The sequence below is a fragment of the Phyllobates terribilis genome, unplaced genomic scaffold (genome assembly GCF_046119375.1).
Source record: "Phyllobates terribilis strain yellow unplaced genomic scaffold, ASM4611937v1 Scaffold_9__5_contigs__length_417890890, whole genome shotgun sequence".
Lineage (NCBI taxonomy): Eukaryota > Metazoa > Chordata > Amphibia > Anura > Dendrobatidae > Phyllobates > Phyllobates terribilis.
In genome coordinates this window covers 360,197,658-360,209,017 of record NW_027362769.1, presented here as the reverse complement: position 1 = coordinate 360,209,017, position 11,360 = coordinate 360,197,658, and the positions used below count along the sequence as shown (strand labels likewise).

Genomic DNA, 11,360 nt, shown 5'->3' with positions numbered 1-11,360 from the left:
TGTGTGTCCGGGAAGATAAAACTGCTGCGGGAGCTCGTTCCTCCTATTCCCGGCTCTTGTCACCATCACAGGGATCTTTACTACAATATCCATGATATTAATAGGCTGGAAAGGTGCATGGAAATTGTCCCCTTACCAACAGCTGTCTGCTGTCACTTGGCTGGTTATTAAAAATAGGGAGGCCCCACGTCATTTATTTAGACTATTTTTTATTAAATAGGTTAAATAAGCCTAGACACCCTTTAGTATCATATGAAGGGCACTAAAGAGTGCTACTTTATTATATGTAGGGGGCTTGTGACATTAAATATCTACAGGATATCTATCTATCTATTCTAAGGGTTTTGCTGTGGATTTATTGTACTTGGCTGATGACAATTCCTGTCTTTACTGAGATGTGTGCGAGAAAAAAAGGACGGAGTACGCATGGTCCGTGTGCCGTCCGTTTTTTTTTTCGCACCCATTGACTTGCATTGGTGAGTCTCAGGCGTTCGCATGCTGCAATTTTTTTACTCAACCCATTTCCACCTGACGAAAAAATCTCACAGATGAACACTGCCTTATTGAATCACATTGGTGCAAGTGTAATGCAATTTTTTTTTCTCACATTGGAATCGCCGGATTTACACATAGATGTGAGCGAACCCAAAGGGCTCATAGTCATCTGCATTTAAATCGGACGAGTGCAATTCAATAAAAAATTGGATTGCACTCTGACTAATGTTATTGAATGATTGTGTTCATCTGTGATTTTTTTCTCAGCTCGAATTGGACTGAGAAAAAATTGCAGCATGCTGCGAGTGGCCGCATATATCGGATGAGACTCAGCAATGCAAGGCAGTGGGTGCGAGAAAAAAATCGGCACACAGACCATGAGTGTATATGCACAGTGTGACCCGTCAGAATAGAATAGATAGAATAGATATATGCATAGAATAGATAGAAAGAAGTCAGTGAGATATATAATTAGCGCAGTGCGTGTGTAGCTTACTGTACATGTATTTAACTAGTAAAGAAAGAAAAAATGGCGTGGTGTCCTCCTCATTTTTCTTAATCAGCTTAGGGAAAGCAGACAGCTGGGGTCTGGTGTTATTATGCCGGGAAGGGCTCACTATCCATGAATCTTCCCAGCCTATTAATAACAGCTCACTAGTGATGGGCGAGCACTAAAATGCTCGGCAGCTCGTTGTTCGGGTCGAGCACATTGGAATACTTGGGTGCTCGACCCGAGCAACGAGCACAATGTAAGTCTATGGGAAACTCGAGCATTTTTCAGGTGGCTCCCCCCGCAAGTCTGCAGAGGGCCTAAAAATTGCCCACATCGATGGGAACAGTGTTCAAATGTTATGGGAACAGCATTTCGGACTCCCAGGTCACTGGTGTCAACAACGTTGTCAGAGGTATTACGCCACTTTTACGGACTCACAATAAAACATACAAAAACTAAACCAAAATGCATTTTCCTGTCAAATATGTTAAGGAACATCCTTTCCAGGGTAATGACTTGTATATAAGGCAAAATAAATAACCAAAACCAAAAATACTCCTCCACACCTTGGGCTATGATCACACGTAGCGTTTTTCATGCGTTATTGCACTTTTGCATTGCTTTCAAACATGACAAATGCATTCATTGGGAAATGTCATTTTAACATTTTACAACCATATGTGGCCATGTGGTGTGTGAGACATGATCAGACACATCCTGTTTAATTTATGAAGGAGGGACTCTGAAAGTCGCAAAGCCTATTTTTGTAGGGCCATCAGGCGACCTTTACTATTCTTCTGGTACTGCCCCATTTTTGTAGACCTGTCCGCCTCAGGAATAAGAGATATAAAGTTCTCCTTGTAGCGTGGGTCTAGAAGTGTCACCAACCAGTAATGACTTTCACCTAAAATTTTGAGAACCTGAGGGTCACGGGAAAGGCAGCGTAACATAAACTCAGCCATGTGTGCCATACTGATAACAGGCAAGACTTCCGTGTCCTCTCCAAGACGACAACTGGCCAAGCTATCCTCCTCCTCCTCTCTGTCCTCAGGCCATCCACGCTGAACAGACGGTATGACAGTTGTGTTGGTAGTACCATCTATAGCTCATAAAACTAGCTAGTGTTCTTCTTCCTCCTCCTCTCCCTTATTGTCACCCAGTCCACATTGGGATAAGATGAGGCTGGGCTGTGTATAATCACCCTACATGGTTCATTGATCCATCTCATCGTGCTCCGCCTGCAATGCATCCTCTCTGATTGTGAGAGAAGACAGAGAAGCGGGATGGTGACATTAATTATGGCATCATCGGCGCTCACCATCTTGGTGGAGTCCTCAAAGTTTTGGAGGATGGTACATATGTCTGACATCCATGTCCACTCCTGAGGTCTTATGTGTGGAGTCTGAACTTCATACCGACGGCCTTGATGATGCTGGTACTCAACAACTGCCCTCTTCTACTCACAAATCCTTCCCAACATCTGCAGTGTAGAGTTCCAATGCGTGGGGACATCACACACCAATCTGGGAACCAGAAGCTGCAAACACTGCTGAAGCACGGCAAGGGCGGTGGAAGCTGTAGGTGACTTTCTAAAATGGATACACAGGTGGCATATTTTAACAAGCAGATTCGACAGCTCCAGGTAGGATTTGAGAAACTGCTGAATCACGAGGTTAAGCACATGGGCCAGGCAGGATATGTGTGTGAGCCGTCACTAGGTTACGGACAATTTCATACACGACCATGCCTGGCTGTAGGTTCAGCGGTGTGAGCCACTGATCTGCCTGCTTTTCAGAGCTGTCCGCAACTCTTCAGCATTGTGCGGTTTGTCACCTAAGCATATTGGCTTCAGCACAGCCTGTTGCCGCTTGGCCGAGGCAGTGCTGCAGTGCTTCCAGCTTGTGACTGATGTGGTCATTTCGAAGATGGAGGATGAAGAGGAGGAGGAGGCTGAGGAGGATGAGGTGCAGGAGCTGTAGACTGTGGGGGCAACTCTGATTGACTTAGGGCCCGCAATCCTTGGCGTTGGAAGGACGTGTTCTGTTCGAAGGTCCGACTGGGTCACGACTTCCACTATGTTAACTCAGTGTGCCGTCAGCGAGATGTACCGTCCCTGCCCACAAGCACTTGTCCACGTGTCCGTGGTTAGGTGGACTTTCCCGGTAACTACGTTGTTTAGGGCCCGGCTAATGTTTTGGGACACGTGCTTGTGTAATGTCCCACATTTCGCGACTGCTTGAGCTAGAAATGTTGTCTTTTAGGCTGGTTGAGACGGAAGCATTCTTCAACCTGATGGTGGCGGCCGTTCCTCGGTACTCGGTCTCCATCCGCCACTATTTCTCCTGGTGTGCCGTCCCCGCATTACACAAGCACGTGTCCCAAAACATTAGCCATGCCCTCAACAACGCAGTTACCAGGAAAGTCCACCTAACCACGGAATCGTGGACAAGGGCATGTGGGCAGGGACAGAACATCTCGCTGACAGCACACTGGGTTTACATAGTGGAAGCCGGGACCCAGTCAGACCTTGGGACGGAACAAGTCCTCCCGACGCCAAGGATCGCGGGTCCTAGATTATTCAGGGTTGCCCCCACAGTCTACAGCTAATGCACCTCAGCCTCCATCTCTGAAATTACCACATCAGTCACAATCACAACCTGGAAGCACTGCAGCACTGCCTCGGCCAAGCGGTAACAGGCTGTGTTGAAGCTAATATGCTTAGGTGACAAACCGCGCAATTCTGAAGAGTTGTGGACAGCTCTGAAAGAGCAGGCAGTTCTGCAGCTCACATCGCTGTACCTACAGCCAGGCATGGTCGTTTGTGAAGATTGGCAGAACCTGGTGGCGGATCTGAGGAGAGGCGAACTCACACACGTACCATGCCTGGCCCATGTGCTTAACCTCGTGGTTCAGCGGTTTCTCAAATCCTACCCTGAGCAACCTGATCTCCTTGTCAAAGTATGCTGCCTGTGTTCCCATTTTAGAAAGTCAGCTACATCTTCCGCCGCCCTTGCCGTGCTTCAGCAGGATTTGCAGCTTCCGGCTCACAGACTGGTGTGTGATGTCCCCACGCGTTGTAACTCTACACTGCAGATGTTGGGAAGGATTTGTGAGCAGAAGAGAGCAGTTGTTGAGTACCAGCATCAACAAGGCCGTCTTTATTCAGTACAGACTCCACACATAAGACCTCAGGAGTGGACATGGATGTCAGACATATGTACAATTCTCCAAAACTTTGAGGAAGCCACCAAGATGGTGAGCGGCGATGACGCCATAATTGGCATCACCATCCCACTGCTCTGTCTTCTGAAGCGCTCTCTGCTCACAATCAAAGAGGATGCATTGCAGGCAGAGCACGATGAGATGGAGCAAGGAACCATAAAGGGTGATTACACACAGCCAAGCCTCATCTCATCCCAACATGGATTGGGTGACAATGAGGAAGATGAGGAGGAGGAAGGACAGGAGCCAGTTTCATGCACTTGACGGTACTACCTGCACAGCTGTAATACCGTCTGTTCAGCGTGGATGGCCAGAGGACAGAGAGGAGGAGGAGGAGGAGGAGAGCATGGTCAGTCATCCTCTTGGTGAGGACATGGAAGTCTTGCCTGTTAGTATTCTGGCACACATGACTGAGTTTATGTTATGCTGCCTTTCCCATGACCCTCGCGTTCTCAAAATTTTGGGTGACAGTCATTACTGGTTGGTGACACTTCTAGACCCACGCTACAAGGAGAACTTTATATCTCTTATTCCTGAGGCGGACAGGACTACAAAAATGGGGCAGTACCAGAAGGCACTTGTTGCGGAACTATTAAAAAATTTTCGCTGGACAACGAAGGAGTACAGGTGAGAGAGACACAACTCCAATCCAGCAGAGGCCAGGGAACACTGTCAAAATTCTCGGAGAGTTTTCTCAGACCTTCCCATCGCACAGGCCCTGAGGTGCGGAGTACTCTAACAAGGAGTGCAAAGTTTGGCAAGATGCTGAGGGAGTACCTTGCCGACCGTACCAACGTCCTCCATGATTCCGCTGTGCATTATAATTATTGGGTATCCAAGCTGGATACGTGGAATGAACTGGCTCTCTATGCCTTGGAGGTCCTGGCCTGCCCTGCCGCCAGCGTTTTATCAGAGTGGGTTTTTAGTGCCGCTGGTGGAATTATAACTGATAAGTGCATCCGCCTGTCAACTGAAAATGCTGACATGTTGACTCTTATAAAAATAAACAAGGGATGGATTGGGCAAGACTACTCTACACCAACGAATGATAGCAGCGTAACATAAACTCAAATCCAGTGTCTTTTCTTGAGAGGTGTATTCCCATGCACCTTTTCCCACACATTGGTATACGCTTCCTGATTTTGGCTATTTGCTCTTGTCCTTCTCTTCATCCTCATCCTTCACCACCATATCACCAGGGTGACCGTGGTCCGTGATGCATCACCCACATAATTTTTTTAAAGTGTGTTTATGATGCCCGTAAAAAAAAAAAATGTATACAGTATGTTCATGTGTACCCCCCAGGGGTAAATGTTTGTCAGCTCATACACTTAGTGCATGGGCATTATAAGTATAGGAGGCCCACTTCATTTTAAAGGGAACATTTTTTTTATGAGGCCCTCCTCCACGTCTCTTCCAAGGGGCATTGAAGTGCCTCCATATTTTTGGCAGCCCTTGCATTCACTGCATAGGCCAACACTATGGGAGACTCTCTCCTTTCTAATGAGAATTTGTCTTTACTTTGCCCCTGCTCTATGTGTCTTTAAATTCTTAGTGGGTTTTTTCTTAAAATTGGTCAGCCGTTGGACTCACTGCATACCCTATAACTGTATAGCACACCCTCTCCTTTCTTATGGATACATGTCGTACCTTGTTACTGTGGCCCTGCTCTATGTGTCTTTAAATTCTTAGTGGGGTTTATCCTACAATTGGTCAGCCATTGGACTCACTGAATAACCTATAACTGTATAGCAAACTCTCTCCTTTCTAAATGGAATGTGTCGTTACTGTGGCCCTGTTCTATGTGTCTTTAAATTCTTAGAGGGGTTTTTCACAAATTTTGGCAGCCCTTGCAGTCACAGCATGGGCATTACCACTATAGGAGACCCGCTCCTTTATAATGGGAACATTTTTTTACTGAGACCCTCCTCTATGTCTCTTCAAAGGGATATTGGATTGCGTCCAAATTTTTGGCAGCCCTTGCAGTCACTGGATACGCAATAACAGTATAGGAGACCCACTTGGTAATAATGGGAACAACAACGCATAGCCACCTGACTGCTCTCTTACAATAGCGAGGGCCAACTGCTGGCCTTTTAAGAATAGTAAGGGCGGTCTGATGTCCCTATAAAAATAGGCTTTATGACTTTCAGAGTCCCTCCATCATAAATAAAACAGTATGTTTCTGATGATGTGTCACACAACACATTGCCAGATAAGGTTGTAAAATGTTAAAATGACATTTCTCGGTGAATGCATTTGTCTTAAAAAATAACGTAAAAAAACAAAACAATAGGATCTTTCTTTAGTATAAAAAACAGCATCACCAATTTAACCTCAATGTAATCACAATGTTCAGCTCCTGCACCTCTTCCTCCATCTCCGAAATGACCACATCAGTCACAAGCTGACAGCACTGCAGCACTGCCTTGGCCAAGCGGCAACAGGCTGTGCTGAAGATAACATGCTTAATGCTTAATTGACAAACCGCCCAGCGATGCAGAGTTGTTGAAAGCTGTTACACAGCAGCCTGATCTGTGGCTCTCACCGCTGAAAATACAGCCAGGCATGGTCGTGTGTGACAATGGGCGGAACCTGGTGACGGAGAAATGACAGCCGGGGTAGATACGGATTCCCTCTATGCCAGTACTTTCACCAAGCTAAATACCATTCTCAGCAAAAAAAGATGTGGACTGTCTCTGTACCGTTCCTGGCCACATTCACCTGTCCACGTGTTTGTCGGTAGGCAGTCCTTACCAGTAAGTGCACTGGGGAGGGCACGGGTAATGTTGTGGGACCCGTGCTTGTGGAAGGCGGAGACGATACCGGGAGAAATAGTGGTGGCTGGGGACCAAGCATGGACACCCAGCTGCCGCCGGCATGAGGTTGTGAAAAGCATCCGCCTCCACGAGTCTAAAAGGCCACATTTCAAGTGCAAGCAGCTGTCAAAAATTTGGCAGTATAGTATTGCAGCCTGTAGGTGGGTGGGTGGGTGGCTGGCTGCATACTTGTGCTTGCATTCCAAGGAATGGGGTAGGGACAACTTGACTCGCCCCATGGGCCGTGGGGCACTCGGGACCGGGCTTCAGGGCAATGCTGGGAGTAGTAGTGGCGACCCGGTCCCGTGGCTCAGGGTGGTCAGACCAGTGGCAGTCCTTTTATATGTTTTAGGTAATGTCCGACTATGCCACCCGTGGATTGAGGCCAGGGAGGACCGCCGCTGCAAGGCAGACCGCTGAGGCTGGTGTTGGGGATGCAGCAGGGAATAGTACAACTCCCCACGGGAGGAGTGTAGCCTCAGGGCAGTATAATAGGATCCTGGGGGTGATGGTGCAGGCGCAGCAGTAACCACACAGAGTCCAATAATGCAGTCCAGGGTCTTTTACTGATCTTATCACAGACCCACCAGGAGTACAGTGTAGGAATGGACCTGGGTGTCTGAGGGCATTCGGGCGAGCTCCACTGGTCAGGGAGAGTGGGTAGGCCTACCGTTCTCTCTCTGCCCTTGCTGACTATCTCCCCCTTTAGTGGTATGATAGCCCACGTCCCTGAGCTTGCCGTGTACTACGCCTGTATGGCTTGCGACTATGGCCTTAGGTACCTGTAGCTTCTCCGTGCTGTACCGGTGCCTCTGTGTGGTGGAGCCTCCAGGCTTCTTGGCCAAGGGACCTGAAATCCCTTGCGGGTTGGTTATCTGCTGCAGGGCTTGCAACCCTGACAGCCTCTGACCCCAGTGTCCGGTTGTGTAGTCTCTCTCTGCCAGCACCGGCTCTCATCGCCTCTGTCCCTGGCTTTCTGTTCCTCCTTTGCCTCCTGGACTCCTCCGCTGCGGCTGACCTGTCCCTCTCTTCTGGGGAACCCTTCTGGATGCTTCAGAAGTGGGTCCTGGTCTCCCTAACCCTGCCCTCAGTACCAGTTTTTATAGGGGCAGCCTGCTCCCCCTACTGGCCTGGGACAGGAGGTGCTGCATGCAAATGGTCCATGACAAGAGAACCTGCCTCCTGCTCTCAGACATAGCCTTACAAGTTTGTGGCATCGAGGCCTGGGGTGACACAAACTGAACGCTGCACTGGGACAAGGACATGGACGGTGATTGTTGCAAGTCTGCAACGACAGGTGCATGGCGGGAGGCATCTTATCACTTATGATGGGCACACTTTTAGGCAGTGACCTGGGAGTCAGAAATGGTTCCAAAGGTCTTCCCCATGCTGTTCCCATGTCTTTTCAGCACTGTATGCATGTGTCTGATGATGTGTCACACACCACATGGCCAGATAAGGTTGTAAAATGTTAAAATGACATTTCCCAGTGAATGCATTTGTCTTTGTTGAAAGCAATGCAAAAGTGCAAAAATACATAAAAAATGCTACGTTTGAATATAGCCCAAGGTGTGGAGGAGTATTTTTGGTTTTGGTTATTTAATTTGCCTTATATACAAGTCATTACCCTGGAAAGAATGTTCCTTAATATATTTCCCAGGAAAATCCATTTTCCTTTTGCTTTTGTGTGTTTTATTGTGAATCCGTAAAAGTGGCGTAATACTCTGAAAACGTTGTTGACAGCAGTGACCTGGGAGTCAGAAATGCTTCCAGGGGTCTTCCCCATGCTGTTCCCATGTCATTTGAGCACTGTTCGATTTGGGCAATTTTTAGGCCCTCTGCAAACCACCGGGGGGAGCAGCCTGAAAAATGCTCGAGTTTTCTATGGAATTACATTGGGCTCATTGCTCGGGTCAAGCACCCGAGTATTCCAATTTGCTCAACCCGAGCAACGAGCACTCGAGCATTTTAGTGCTCACTCATCACTACTCCCTAGCTCAGCAACAGCTCTCCCTACACTGTCTGATTCCGTAATGACTGTGACGAGCATGGCAGCGCCAGGTCTGATATAAACCTGATGACGCTGTGCGGCCAGCCAGTCACTGTAATGCCACAACCAACTTGGCTATGGCATGACATTGACTGTCACGCAACCCCTGCATGGTAATTGGCTGTATAATATGCACCAAACATGCGGGGCAGCGATTCAAGCTCCAGAACATTCAAAAAATACTCGCCAGCAACGAGCATCTCGAGCTCGTAACGAATAATGGTGAGCATGCTGCTCATCACTAATAAACTCCACCGACCACAATCTCATGTAATCATCACCTTTCATAAAACAGTGAAGTAATTTCATTATTTAGAGAAACTAAACCGAATCAATTCCTAAAATAGGAATGAGACGAAAAGGAGTCAGATCTGAGGAGCAAGGGCTTAAATAAGTCACTTAACTTCCATCTGAAATCACAAGGGCATTGGTGAAAGTGCTGAGCTGTGAAGGAGAACCCAGAAGCAGCCCCAGTTTTCTCGTCATCTTCTTCGTTAGCCCTTAGCCTTCACTTCTACTTGCGCCACCTGCTATTTACCCTGTCACTAGACAGAGACCCGGGCTATGTGGTCAGACCCCTCGGGGAGACGGGAGAGAAGACAGAAGCAGCCACAGCTCTGATGTAGACAGGGTGGTGGCTCTCAGAAAAGCCTTTGGGGTGATGGCGGAGCAGCAGACGAAGCAGATCACTTGGCGCTGGTGTATTTGGTGATGGCCTTGGTGTCCTCGGACACGGCGTGCTTGACCAGCTTTCCGGGCAGCAGCAGGTGCACGGCTGTCTGGATCTCCAGGGAAGTGATGGTGGAGCGCTTGTTGTAGTGAGCCAGGCGGGAGGATTCCCCATGCGATATGCTCGACGATGTCGTTGACAGAGGAGTTCATGATGCCCATGGCCTTGTAGGAGATGCCAGTGTCGGGGTGGACCTGCTTCCGCACCTTGTACACGTAGATGGCGTAGCTCTATTTCCTGCTCTTCCTACATTTCTTGCCGTCCTTCTTCTGAGTCTTAGTGACGGCTTTCTTGGAGCCTTTCTTGGGCGCTGGCACAGACTTGGCGGGATCAGGCATGGTGAGTATACAGAGTTCACAACTCGGAGAAGAGAGAACAATGTTCCTGCTCCTCCAGCGCAGCGGTATTTATAGCCACACATGCAAATGAGTAATGCTGTTTGCTCCTCTTCTACTGGGTAAGAAAGTCATGTGACCTTTGTAAGCTGAGCCCGCTGCGTCTTATTGGTGTTTCCACAAGTCTACTCTCCATTGGCGGCTTCCGATCCATCCAATGATAAGGTAGGAGGTCGGGGCAGCAGCGGATTATTATTGGAGAGTTCAATTCTTCCTCTAATTTTGACTTTTTGGAGACTTACAGTGATGTCTGGACGCGGCAAACAAGGAGGCAAAGTCCTTGCTAAGGCAAAGACCCGCTCATCCCGGGCAGGACTCCAGTTCCCAGTCGGCCGTGTGCACAGGCTTCTCCGCAAGGGCAATTATGCCGAGAGAGTCGGAGCCGGCACTCTGGTCTATCTGGCCTCTGTGCTGGAGTATCTGACTGCTGAGATCCTGGAATTGGCCGGCAATGCTGCCCGGGACAACAAGAAGACATCATCCCCCGTCACCTGCAGCTGGTGGTGCGCAATGACGAGGAGCTCAACAGGCTGCTGGGTGGGGTGACCATTGCCCAGGGAGGTGTCCTGCCCAACATCCAGGCCATCCTGCTGCCCAAGAAGACCGAGAGTAGCAAGGCGCGCAAGAGCAAGTGAGCGCCGCTCCTCCACATCTGTCAGAACAACCAAAGACTCTTCTAAGAGCCACCACATTCTCCTCATAGGAGCCCACACCGCAGATAGCAGGCGATGGTCCACACTGGGGTATGCTGACATCTGTGTACCAGACAGTATATAGATCTATCTGTGTACACGATCCTTGCTCCACTGTATGATTTGCTGCAGAGGACTCATTTAATCTGTGCAGGACCTCTGGCGTTGCTTGATTACCGGCACTTCACCTGACAAGGCTATGCACAGTGCACTGTGTGGCTGTGTCTGCCAGTAATGACACGGCAGGGGCGACACTGCACCTATAATTGTGCTTGTGCATCGCCCCACCACATCATTACTACCAGACACAGCCGCACAGTGCACTGCGCATGGCCATGTCAGGTGAACTGCCGGCAATCAAGCAGTGCCAGTAGTCCTACACAGATGCCGTGGAAGCGGTCTGGGCCAGATGGCGAGTGGGCGCCCCTGATGGTCCAGGGTCATATCTGTGACACGCCAGCAGC

At 48.8% G+C, this 11,360-nt stretch overlaps 2 pseudogenes; one reads left to right on the top strand and one right to left on the bottom strand.

The window, feature by feature from the left end:
* Positions 1 to 9,765: 9,765 nt before the first annotated feature.
* On the bottom strand, positions 9,766 to 10,147 carry LOC141161070 (histone H2B 1.1-like; annotated as a pseudogene).
* Positions 10,148 to 10,450: 303 nt separating this feature from the next.
* On the top strand, positions 10,451 to 10,839 carry LOC141161363 (histone H2A type 1-like; annotated as a pseudogene).
* Positions 10,840 to 11,360: the final 521 nt, after the last annotated feature.